Below are 13,926 nucleotides of genomic sequence, written 5' to 3'. Positions count from 1 at the left end.
CACCTATGAAGACACTAATTATCATTTTAAAAAAAAAATCTTCTGATGCTGAGGACATTATTTTTGTGTCTTTAGCAGGGCTGATAACTGCAACTCTCTCAGCATATGACTGAGCTTAAAGCAAGATGTCACTAAAAGTTCAACTTGCTGCTTAAACAGAGAGAAAGTGAGCCTTCATGAATTTCTGTGGACTCAAGAGGGTTGGGCAGAGAGGAAAAAAATCTGAGATAACCCCTGATGACTCTTAATAGAAGTGGAAAATTCATATTAGAACACCAGAACAACCTGTGAAATTAACTGAATACTACATAATTAAGGACAATCTGAGGTGGAGACCTATGAACAGGAGGCACATTACTGAAAAAATGTCTTTGAAATCAATGTTGGTTTGTCAGTTCCGCTGTAAGCAACAAATTTAAGAACATGTGTCTTCTGAATCTTTCCAAAAGGGTCATTAAGCCTTAAATACACTCTGCATACTGCTTGCCTTTAGTTCATTTGGGTCCAGCATCTAATCTTGCAAGTGTTAACAGAGGCAATATTTGGTAGGACTACAGTATTCAACCTCTGGAGATTCCAAACAGAACACAAACACTTGATGTTTTGTTACAACTTAATCACATTTTATATTGGGAATGGGCAGCAGCAGAAGTCAAGTCTCTTCTGCCACCCTTATTGCAGACTAGATGTCCTATGTTCACTCTGCTTCAATGATTGCTTTCTTACCTCAGCACAGCAACTTGCTTTCTAGTGTCTGTTTTTTCCAGACATTATCCTCAAGTAGCTGGTTTTATTCTGTTAGGAGAACACATAATTAGAGATACATCTAACATAAGAAAATATACAGAGCATTAAAAACTAAACAGTTCACTGCATGGAAGTGCACAGTTCCTCTGTCTGTGTATGGCATTGTACAAGCCGTTGCAGCCTAACATGTCAACGTCTCAGCTAATGTTAATGCTATGAATAAGCTTCTTTCCTTAATGCTCTCACTAAGCCTTCTAACTACTATTTGAACACAGCAATACACTTTAAAGTAAAGGAAACATTTACACATACATTACTTATCAGAAAGCTTGCCTGTCGAGCAAACGCTAAGATTACCTATTACTTCATGATGAACAGTTACCATGTAGAAATGCTGGTTTGCATTAGAAAATTGTAAAGAGGGAATTTCTGCTTCTCTAATGCTCTACAGTTGATAGGATCTTCTTTCTCTTTCTACTCTATGCTGAGATATGAAATGTCACTATCAGGTATTGAAGTGCAAAGCCAGGAGATTTAGGCTGCCAGCGTGCCAGCCTCAGTTGCCATGAAACACTACCAGAAAAACAGCAGCAGAGGGGCAAATTTCTCCAGCAACTATGAGACATCTACTAAAAAGAGACTTAATACAAGAAACCTTTTTATGGCCACACATGTAAGGCCCAAGGTCGAAATCTGTGGCTACAGCTCCATTCACCTGGAAGGTGAGCAGTTGTGTGGCAGCTTCCACATTCACCACATTTATGTTTGTTCCACTGGCAGGACAATGAATGCTGTCAGCTTCACAGCAAACTTACGAAAAGGAGGTCTTAAGCAAAGATTTGTAGGGTCTTTTGGGAAAAGTCTCTTAGATTATCTGTTTTAGCAATCAAAATTATTTCCTCTTATTAGAGAGCAAGGTCTCATGAGTAGTTTGCACCCATTCTAATCCCATTCTCCCCAACAGAAATTGTTACTCAGTTATCTGAAGATTAGACAACTCAAAGTTGATAAATGCAGGCACTGTGCTCTTGGACACATTTTCACTGGAAGGTGCTCTGTAAAATATTGGAAAAATAAAACATAAAATAGAGAAAAAGCATTAGTCCAGAATATTAAATTAATCCTCCAGCCTAAATGAAATCCAACTCCCATGCAGCAGCTATAGAAGAGGGGAAAACAACAAACAACCAAAACAAAACAAACCACAGAACTAAGGCAACAAAGACAAACCAAAAGCTTTTCAAGCAATATGACAAACACACCCAACACTTCTCTTAAGAAAAAAACAAACAAAAAACCAACCCACAACTCAGAGAGCCATTACTTTTTTTTAATTGACGTTTTCATTTGTTTCTCTAGAAGTAACGTCCTTCATTAGCACTTTGTCAAATGCAGACAGTTTAGTACATTTCTACTAATAAACAGCTTTTTTTTTTTTTCCTCTAGGATACCCGTTAAAGCCTTATCCTATTTAGAATTATAGTGTTATGTCACTTCTGGGTAGCCAACAGCTGGAACATCCATCTTCTAAATATATCCCTATCTTGCTTGAACATTGTTTAGAAAGGTATACTGTTAAAAAGTACAATGTGGCCTTTTAAATGAACTGGTAATGGCATTTTCTCAGCATAGTCAAATCGTTCTCACCTGTTGCCATATAAAAAAGGCACAGAAATACAGGAAGTATCTCATACTGCTCTAATGAACCGAGATCAGCAGTCCTGCAATATGGCAACCTACCTGTCCAGAAATTTTCTGAGTAATGTGCCAACAGCACACTGGCTAGGAAAGCAACAACTTGTATTTGGATACATGTGAGACAAAGATAATACTGCCACTGAACAGGGTTCTTCCAGCACACCATAAACACTGAAGCCAAGAGGGCACTAACAGGACACAGAGCACAAAGACAACGACTCTTAAGTCTTTTTTTATAAAGCCTGAGCTGAATTTAATCTTACCCTTCTATTAATTCCAAGTCTTGGGCTGTCATAACCAGTGAAGAGGAGATGGAACCACCTCAATTCACTTCAGCTGTGTAAAAGCTGGTGTTCCATTCTCATCAACTAGTCCTTCCCATATGTGGAGATACATAACCCCAGCAGGTAATTCAACCTATCCCGCAAGTGATGTGTAAACTAGGTGAACTGAATTGCCCCTGAAGATGCCTCTACTGACTACTGTGATAATCTAGGTGTTCACTTTAACAAGATTCCTAACCTTTACTTAAGGCTAGGCTAACCCTGGAGGAGGCAATGTCTACGTCTATCAACACTTGGCTCCTACTCTGCAAAGGTGGAAGGCCAAGGTGTGGGCTCAAAGCCACTGGGCATTGGAAGAGGTTGCACTTGAGTTTTCCAAATCACCAGAATCTTTTTTTTTTTTTTTTTTTGCAAAAAGGCTAACTAATATGAATATAGGGACTAGCCATGCTCTAGGTGTCCAAGACAAACATTTAATAAACAAAAAACAATTGCATGCTGATGTTACAGCTGCTTATGATTTGTGAATATTTGTGGGACAGGTTTTTTTTAATCTGTAATTTGTGTTTATGCAACTATAAACATCTACTTGAGTTCAACCTCAAACATTTTATGTGCCTGCAACATTAACTTCTTCCTCTGATCACTGCTCCCAATACTAACCATAGCTTGTATTATCATTCCCAGGACCTGCTACCCTTCAGGAAACACCTACTTTTGTTAAGGCAACAAAATGAATTAATCCTAAAAAAGAGACTATACCAGAAAAGGTAAAATAAACCAAAATAAGACAAAATTTAGGCCTAGTACAAGTTATGACCTCTCTAAACAGTGTGGCTGTTCAAGTTTAGATGATTTGTGGTAGGAAAAAAAAATAATCATGGGAATCTTAAACTGTTCGAAATAAGAGTCAGGTTTGTTTCCATCCAACACCCTTGGGCTATCCTGGGTCTATCAAAGGCAAAAGAATGCCCCAAACTGGAGCTGCTAGTCCGACTATGTTCATGCCAAAGAGGCTGAAGTGTCCTTTGGCAGCAGGCCTTCTACTGCTTCCAGAAATTCACCTCAGAAATTGCCTAATAAAAAACATGTTAAGATATGTGGTTTACTTTAAAAATATTGGTTAACATTTTTACTCATAGTTTTTCCACATTTAACGTTTTCATTTCTCATTTTGAAACAAAATCTAATTATGCAGCAACACAAAACCATTCAGCCCTGCACTGTAATGACAGAAAATGCTGTTATGTGCAGAGGACAACTAAAGCTGAAGAGCAGTCACAGATCTGGGTCCATGCAACATGATAATCTAACATGCATCCAGACACTTGAGCCTGCTATCTTTTATATCTTCGGAGTCTAAACAATGTCAGCACTTGATTTGGAACATCTTTGGGATGAAAGCACTTCCTCCCTACCATACACAAACATACCTTTTCCCAGATCATCAGCTGTGTAAAGAATTTGCAGCAACAGCTCTATTCATAAGAATCCCTACACATCTCTCTCTGCAAAGAGTACTCTATTTGCACAGAAGTGTAGAGTATCATGCATTAAACATGCATTGCAGGTAGCATATCTTTAATCCAGACACTAACTAAAGATGATAATGCCTCATGGTCCTCACTTACAAGCATTTTCTGATTTGGATTTACCAAGATTCCTACTCTCACAACTCTTTAAATTCTACTGAAGCACAGTTCATCCAGATTACCCAACCCCTTCTGCCCTCCATTGGTCTAGTAATTAATTTACACCCCCTCTCCACAGTGAGAGTGAAATAGAGATGGGATAGGAAGACTTCCCTGCTATAGCCACTCTCTTTGCCTCTTTCTCCTTCACATTTCCCAAGCTGCAGAAAGGAGTTACCACTCCCACCAGGTCTCTTTCTAGCCCTGCTCCACAGCAGGGGCAGGACTGGACCAAATACAAACATCATACATATACTCAGACATTGCGAAGTACCCCACTCTGTTTTCTCTGCCACCATCTCCATTCAGGCTCCCTCATGCTTTATGGACTTACAGCCATACATTGAATCTAAGACAGGATGGGTGAGACTCAGTGCCATAAGTCTAGGGCAGGAGTCAGCAGGCCAGGGCCTGAGCTTTCACCCCATGAAGTCACTTTCCATCCAGCACAATGCAGCCCGGAAGACATGTCAAAGAACATGAAGGCATTGCAAAGAACTGAAACAGAATTGGGAAGCAACCTGTTACATGCTACTGGCTACTTTCCTCAGCTGGAAGTCGGCACCATCCTCTCCCTGACACTCTTTCGAGGTTCGTGGGGTGCTCCTGCAGGCTATTGGACTAGTTCTCTGCTGTCAAGCAGCCCTATCTGGTCTATGGCATTTGTTAAACGTGGATACTCACAGCAACATAACATCAAGCAATTTTCACTGTTAACAATAACATAAATACTAGTTAATATTATACATTGTATATACCGTACAGGTAGGTTCCCCAACTGCCCTGGTGCGCACTGTATTCAAACCAGGGCAGAGAATCTCCTTACAGCTCCACAGATCCCATCATACCCTTTTAAGTGTGCACATACTTCAGTAAAAAAATCAGGTTGATCCAAAGCATTCGTGCTTTGACTCATGAGATAATAGCTATGACCTTCTACAACACTCAACCCAACATATTTACTGTCAGAGGAATTTGAGATATAACCAGAGAGAAGTACTGTAGCATATGAGCTTTGCAGACCAGTATTGTCATCTCCCCGCCCTAACCCCAGGCATTCTGTTTTGACTAAAAAGCACATTTAGAAATATGATGAATGTAAAATAGTGTAAGATTAATCATCTAATTTATTTCATTTTATCACAATCCCATACAGAATGTGAAGTGTTCATTAACAAAAATAAATTCCAGCAGTAACTGGGCTTGCTGTACTCACTCAGTGCATTTCAGCATATTTTGTTCACACTGCAGATTTCTACATTCTTCTTCAAGGTGTTTTACAATACAACACCATCACAAACAGGGGTAAAGAGGAGGATCTATCCATCATGAAAAATATTATTTTTATGAGTACACTGCCTCAACACAGCAATGATCACAGTTTCAATCACTTTTTCAAGAAAGCAAGAAAAAAAGAGAAAGGAGAACACTGTCTGCTACTGTGACACAATTTGAGAGCTGAAATAGACCAATTATTGTTTAGAGAACAGCATTCCTCTTCACTGCCTACCAATTTAACCCAGACAATAAAGGCATATTTAAAACTGAATTGATTTAAAAACATAAATGCTGCCAATCTTCCCAATTAAAGGACTTTTCTTATTCCCTTCATTTGGTACACTGCCACAACAGGATAACTGAGAAGAAATATTTCATAAAGTGTATTTCTGAGCCCTGTTTTTAACAGAATTTTGTTTGCTGTGGGAAAATACGGGAGGTAGCATTTTATATGTGGGTCATTCAAAAATAATTCTAAATTTTACAGCCTGCACTTTCTATATAAACTAGTTTGCATTAAAATCAGACTTCAAGACAAAACAATGATTTGACAAAAATAGAGAAACGTGGATACATACCAAAGGGATGAATCTAAACAGATCAAAAGAGTGATGGGACTATGTTAAAAATTCACCTCGCAATAAGTTTTTTAGTGAAAGGACTCTAACAAATTTATTTGTTTCACTGCTTTTCTTATCTGTGCATTAGGCCATATAGAAGTTTCCTATTTTTTTCTAGAAAAGCAGCTCATAGTGTTAAGACTATTTCTAAGCCCTCTATTATCAATGCAGGTATCTAATGCCTCTCCTTATCCTCCTAAGAAATAATGCAATCCTATTTTATTTCTCATTAAACATGCATTGTGCCACTAATCAGCTAAAGGTACTTTACTTGAAGCTTCTGCACTTTAAGTCTTCAACATTTTAATTGCTTTGATTTGCCCTTGGGTTCCTAGAAATTAAGTATAAACACAAAATTCCTGTAGAAGTAAAATATAACCCATGAAATTTCAGTACTCTTAGACAACATGCATATGTAAGCATTTATAGCTATTGCACACTATTTCCACTCGATTCCCTCTTCCTCGCTCCTCTCCTCTTTCTTTAAAGCAGCAAAGTAAATAATTCTTCCCTTTGTTGACTTCAACTATTATCTATTATAGCAACTGCTATGCTTCAGGACATTTACCTACTTCCTAGCTTTTGTGTGTACTTCTACTTCCCCATACTTCCTCCTGTAATACACACTATGGGAAGATAATCCAGGTGCACAGTCCATAAAGGCAACAGAGATGCCCTGGTTACAGCAATCTGCCTAAACAAGATCTCAGGACCTTGAAACAGGTATCTGCTATAGTGCATAGATGTGATCTAATTCATTGCAAAAAAGGGCATTAAATTATTCAAGGTCCTTTTTACCTTTCTTACACATATTCATCAGTAAAAGGTCTTGCTGTTATTTTATATTTTGCAAATGTAGGAAGGGTATTTGTTATAGAACACAATTATGCAACATTTACACTGAAGTATTCGCAGCCAAAGTATCCCTGAATGAACTTTCTGCTATTCAGAAGTTTCAGTTATAAGGAATGTTGGCACTGCAGACTCCGGGATCTGTGATCCAGAAGCATTATTTCAATGTTTCCCACAATGTCAGAAGGCAAAAGCCACTTAACTTTGGGACAGTGACTGCAGACAAGGTCTCAGACATCTCACAGTTACAGGAAGACACGCTGATTAGCATTCCCACTTTTAATTAAATCTGGTGTAGATACTGCACTTGGGGTCTGAAACATAGTGAAGACACTGTTCTGAAACTAGGACGTAGCCTGACAGAGCCTTAGCAGAAAAACAGTAGTTGGCTGTAAACCAGACAACATAGTCAAAACATACTTGGAGATCTGACAGAGGTTCAGACTCCAGCTCTACAACCAAATCTCTGTTAACCATGGCTGCAGTGTGGAGGATAGAAGTTGATCTCATTTTTTTTAAGTGAAGTCACTTGTCAGTATTGGAATTAGTTGGCTCCTTTAAGCTGGAGCAATTCATTGTTCAATCCAAGTTTTTTTTTTTTTAATGTAAAATTGTCTATTTACAATGGAAAGATCCCCATTTCTCCTGGGGAGATAATCTTTTGCATTACTACCGATGACTTCTCATCCTCAGCTGTCTCTCTTCACTTTCTGCCTCAAAGATGAGCCAAAATAGAGCTTCAAGCACACGTTCAATGCAAACCTTCATCTATCAGGTACAGTGTAAATTATAACTGATCTTCCCACACAGCTCACTGGTGGCTCCTTACCATTTCAACTACCACTACACAAAGGATATTTAATGACTCCTCTCATTAACTGAATGACATCTTAAGTAAGGTCTGTTAATGAGGCAGAGATCAAACTGATGCTTGATGGCAACACTCAAAATTTTTCATCATCATAATAAAAATGACATGTCAGTTCACTCACAGTAGTAGTGTTAGTACATATTCATGATGTACTTCTAATACACCACAGACTGATGAATATTACTGCTTATTAGAAAATAATACATGTATTTAAGGAGAATGATTTGACAAATATGATCAATTTTTAATTTTAATTAATCTTTATTTTAATATATTTTAAGATAAATAAATCTCTTCTTACTGAAACCTACAGAAGATATCTAGGACTGTAACCCACTCACGAAAAACACAGTTCTGGAAGTGTCATTGATCACATAAATCCTTAATGTAATATTTAATTAATGATAAGGTTTATTTTCTACCTTCTGAACTTGCAGCCTTATGGGCTGAGAGAAAAGTTTGCAATTTTCTTTTCAAGTTCTTTATATACATTTAACAAGCAGAAGATGAATTGCTGCAATTTACTTTGATCTCAGGAACCTGTTTCTGGGAGTGTCTCAATACACCACTTTATAGCTTTCTTCTCAGATGTTTATCTCTTTTTCTTCTTCATATCAACACTAATGGCAAATCGTAGAAAGATTCCATTGCAAGTTTCTACATTAATACAGCGAGGAATATATTTGTAGAAATTTGTAAAAAACATTTCTAGAAATTTGTAGCATTTTTAGAAATTTGTAAAAAACATTTAAGCAAAATATTTGTAAATGCTATTAATAAAAAAATCCCCAAACTTGAGGCTTTTTTTAATTACTATTTTGACTGCATGGATGAATGCCAATTACACCTTTATTATTCTGCACTGACCAGTTAGCCCATCTGTGGCTTTAAACACGAGTTATCTTCTCTGTAGGAAAGTACTGCAATAGCCTGATACATTACAAGGCCATAAGAAAGAGTTCACCTAAACAAATCACAAGCACTCATCTTCTTACAAAAATGCATGTCAGTGTTTTCCAGGTGAAGGTTAAAAAAGGCTTCATTGTGAAGTCCCTCAGTTAACAAGAACAAACTAAAAAAACCAAAAACAACAACAAAAACAAACAAACAAACAAAAAAAAAACAACAACAAAACACAAAACAAACAAAACAAAAAAAACAGAAACAAAACAAAAGGAAAAACATTTGAAATCTGCATTCTTCAACACAACAAAAAAACTAGCAAGTATAGAGCACATTAATCAGTCCCATTTATTTCTCAGCTGGGGAACTCGGGCAACCTTTTCTTCAACATTTATGCTCATATTTGACTCATTATTTTAATGCTACCAGAAAACTAAATTAAGTCCAGAGTTTTCACTCTGGAAACTTAACAAGGCCTCCAACAGTGCATAGGATTTCTTATAGTATGAGACACTGAAGCATTACGGAGGGAACAGGATAAGTTGAATTTCCAGGAACCTCTTGTAAATTCAGATACTGATGGTGTCAACTTAGATTCAGTGAAACTATTTTAAATTAACACCTATGCCCAGAAATAGTCAGGGGAATTATCCAGCCAGCTCTCCACATTCAGAGGCTTAATAAAGAGGAAAGAAGAAAGGACAGGCTGGTAGATTTTTTTTTCCACAGACTGAACTACCCTTGACTGAACTTTCCCTGAAAACTGGTACCATGACAGCACGTAATGTACTACGAGTATTAAGTGCGTGGCACCTTTTTATCACCTCAACCCTGCGTAGCTAATATTTCAGTGATGAGTACTGAACAAGACATGTGACTAATGCATTTTAATGCACTTAGAAGTCTTGATAAAAATAACCATTTATCAAAGAAAGCTTTTTAGTAAAAAAGCCTGATTAGTTTGAATGGTCTTACAGCCTTTGCAAAGTAGAACCAAGTTTCACTCAAATTAAGACTCTAAAAGCCTTCAGAAACATTATTCAAAAATATTTTGATGTGCTGGAATTGTTAGCCACTTTCTAAGTGACATCAAAGGAGAAGGATATTAAAATCTTAGTAATCCTCTGAAATATCCTAATTTGATTACTTGACCTGGTATCAAACTGTTTGGAAGGGTTGTATTCAGAAATGTCAGCCTGTCATCGTCTCTGCTCCTGGACATTAAATTTCACTAAGTGCAGTATAAAAGTAGCAAAGGTACTGGGAAAGTTTAATATCTAATATCTTAATAGCATCAGTCAAAACATGTGGAAGTGATTTTATTCTCTTACCCTAAATTAGGACATTACTACTCTGAACTAAGGCCAATCAAATGCTATGTGAACATTTTATTTAAAACATTTTATAATACGCTTTGAACAAATTGCTGAACAAGTTATTTGCAGTGTCTTGCATACAGAGTAATACTACCTCACTTCAGAATGAGGGTAATACATTCTTCAAATAATCATATTGTGAATTTTGCAGTGTCAACTAATTCATTCGAGCATTTTCACCCAGAATTGGTCAAAACCCATGACTGCTTCCTTTAGCCCGTAGTTATGTCACTAGATACCACCATTAGCCAAAATCTTCCAAGATACTTTGTCTGGCTGACAGCAGCTAGAGTGCTAGTTTTTCTTAGCAGCAGGAGCCATTCAATCAGGAAAAATGTTCTAGTTCTAAGCTGAAAGTAGTGTGCCCAGGGCCCGGCAATTGTACCTCAGTCTTTGTATACGTATTCTGAAGTTTTCACCTACAGTACTATTTAGCAACAGTTAGGAAAATAAGGAATGGCCAACTCAAAACCAAGAACTAGAATAAGACAGCAAGGACATCTTATGCAAGCTGCAAAACAGTGATAAAAGGATAACAACTTTATCCTTTATAAAGGAGAGATACATGCTTTTATATCCTTCCCTATATAGCCTTTCTCTCCTATATATCTTTTATAAACAATATCCTTTTTTTATATTTATGTGTATATGTCTCATTACTGAATTAAATTGTTTATTTTTTTCCAGAAGCTCTTGTGCTTACTCTAAAGGAATTAGTGCATGAGGAAACTAGTCAACATTTTGAATCCTCTAAAGTTCTGGTTTTTTATTAAAGGTCACTGGAAACAGAATCTACTTAAGGTTAGACAGAAAAGCATGTATTTGAAATTTATATTTGATTAGAAAAGGTCTTTGAATACTGAGCAAGTTTGGAAGTTTCTAATTAGCCGTCAATTATTTTATAACATCTCCTATTCATTAAATGCATAATTGGAGCTCCCCCTTATCTTTACACATAAATTACACTGTGTGTTAACAAAGAGAAACTCCCAGTAAGGTATGTTTCAGATTGTAGAGTTGCACTCATCATAAGCTTTTGACTTTACTCTCAACAGCATGCTTTCCACCTTGTGCTGGATGATACTGTTTAAGGGAAATTGAAAGCAAGAAAGCAAAATACTGCTTTGAGATACCAACTACACTAAAGATCACCATACCTTCCTCTGCTTAAGACAGAGCGGGTGATCAGTTTCATTCACAGGCATACAATCCTTCTTCTAAAAGACAAAGAAGTCCTTACCCTTCAAGAGTGCTCCGCAGTTGAAGTCAGTTGATAAAGCATGTTGGTCATTTGGTTGGATTGTTAAGTGTGAGACTGATCACTGTCCCTCTTTATCACTGCCACACAACACGAAACACTCTCTGTCCTAAGAGCAATGGAGATTTCTTTTGAAAACGTATGCACATGGAAGAAGAAAGCATGAGAACAAACCCCTTTCATACTTATGTTCAACACATGCATTTTTTAAAGATACCAATGTCTGCTTTTAAGGCACAGAGAGCCTCTTCAGCATTGCCACCTAGCACAACACACGCCAGACATCTCTATCAGCTATCGCACTTTGAATGATCTTTGCAGAAAGGCCCACCTGAAAGCCTCCACAGTAGCATTGATTAAAGTTGTCAATGAGCTACAAATTGTAAAAATCTTTATGAAGCTCTTTTCAACATTTGTCTCAAGAAAAATAGATCTGATAATTCACCTCCAGCAGATAGTAATTTTCAGTAAACATTTCCTTTTCTTTCCATTCCAGGTGGTATAATACAACTAAAGAAATCTGGATGATTGAGTGAGTTGCAGAACAAAAGCATCTGTTCAAAAGACTGAAACCCCCAGTCACAATGAGACACAGATTTTAAAAGCAACAGGAAGCATTAACATTTCTCTGTTGCAGAGTACATCCCTATCATAAAGAGGAATTGTACAAGTTTTGTTCCTATTTAAGAAAACCTATTTTTCATCACAATTGTGGATGTAAGAATTTGTAGCCTGATGCATTTATTTTTGTGCAAATAGCCAAAGTACTCTCAGTCTCCCCACAACTCCATTCAGATGAAGGCTGAGGAGAGAAAGTAAGGCAGCACCTCTGGAAGAGAGTGTGTATATATGGTTTCAGAAAAGACAGCTGAAGAATTTGACTCGTCCAGGACATTTGCACAAAATTTTTTCAAGTTGTCTGTTAGAATATTTATCAAACATACAAACATACCACCCTCACTTTTAGTCCTCTATATCAGTTACTTAGTGGAAGATGTTGGGAGGACCAATGGCAGAAGATGGTTTCCTATCTTACGAAAAATGAGATTTGCAAGTATTTTTACAACCATTTTTAAAATTCCCATGAAAAACACTTTTTTTTTTTCATTCTGTTCCAGTATAATAACTGCCCAGGTTTTCAACGTCAGCTGAGCAACAACTACCCCTATTATTTTCTGTGATTCCATCACATTTAAGTGCTTCAGTCAAAGCAGGACTCTGGAAAAAGTCTCAACAAAAAATGATGATGTTACGCAACATGAAAAACTGAACTACATAACCTAACACAGCTGCCAGCCTCTGCCACACTTGAAAAGCTACGGCAGGCTGAACGGTCTACTGTAAATACAAGCGCTGCACAGCATCAGAATAACACCTTTTAAGCTGGTCAATAACTACAATAACCACATTGTGCTATAGAGCAAAAGAACAGGAATGAAAGTGATTAACTGCAGGTTATTTTGTCTGCTGATTACAGTCCTACAATACAGTATCTGCAATTATTTAAGATTGTTTATCTTCACATTGCAAGGAGGGAGAAGAAAATGGATCTGTGTATGAAAGGTGACACTTCTGAAAGCAAATGCTGGCATAGAGGCTTAAATGTTTCAAAAATATTTACACACTTCTGCTTTCAAATGCCCATCTTCAGACACTGTGGTTTTCATTTGAACAGAGTCTGAGCTGCAGTGAGTTTGTTGGAAAATAGGTGAAGGAAAAAGAATTGTTTAAGGTAATATAAGAACTTAAGCAATCAAACACCTGCAGTGTTGTCCGTTGCACAAAGGTCCTTGAGCTAGGCAAACGTGATAACCACCTCCTGGAAACACTCAGGCACACCACATCAAATTTAATAGAAGCTGGAAGGATATTGTCATGTTTAATAATTTTCTAGTTAAATAAACATTTCTCACCTGCTGCATTTGCTGTCAAGGCATATCATACACTTATACTCTCTTTCGATACTACTAATTGTATTTTTGGACTTCCTCCCACTTCTTATTTCTGAAATCCATCATGATGGATAAACATTCCATAGATGCTTTACTCCAGTCTTAACTCCAGAGATGCTTTCAAGATGCTCTTATAATACAAAAAAGTTTCCCCTGGAAGATAAGCATCAACTGAATATTGGTTAAGACTTCTTCTACCTAATAAAACTTAGCATCTTGAGACCTTTACTGAGAGGATCACATCCCTAGTTAAAAACGCAGTGCTATCCATACATTTAAAAAGCTTCTTTTGTCTTGTCAAGCTCAGCCTATTTCTAATGTAGTACTTGTACTATGTCTGTTCTTAGAAGCTGTGTGCTTAGAAGTCAAGGAGCTTGAGATATTTATTCAAGTGAA

At 37.1% G+C, this 13,926-nt stretch overlaps 1 long non-coding RNA gene across 2 annotated transcripts in view; it reads right to left on the bottom strand.

Moving 5' to 3' along the window:
• LOC116959349 overlaps nt 1-13,636 on the bottom strand; it is a 33,936-nt gene extending 20,300 nt beyond the window's left edge. The window contains exons 1-3 of one of the 2 annotated variants that reach the window (XR_006165831.1): nt 13,492-13,636; nt 11,561-11,687; nt 727-1,802 (exon numbers count right to left, since the gene is read on the bottom strand). This is a non-coding gene — a long non-coding RNA (uncharacterized LOC116959349). Of the gene's footprint in view, nt 1-726; nt 4,594-11,560; nt 11,688-13,491 lie in introns of those variants that run through there. The other variant, XR_006165829.1, reaches the window with a different exon arrangement.
• Nucleotides 13,637-13,926: the final 290 nt, after the last annotated feature.

This window comes from Tyto alba, unplaced genomic scaffold (assembly GCF_018691265.1).
Source record: "Tyto alba isolate M040663 unplaced genomic scaffold, T.alba_DEE_v4.0 Super-Scaffold_28, whole genome shotgun sequence".
Classification (NCBI taxonomy): Eukaryota; Metazoa; Chordata; class Aves; order Strigiformes; family Tytonidae; genus Tyto; species Tyto alba.
Note: the sequence above shows the minus strand (reverse complement) of the source record. Positions and strands in the feature narration are given on the sequence as shown.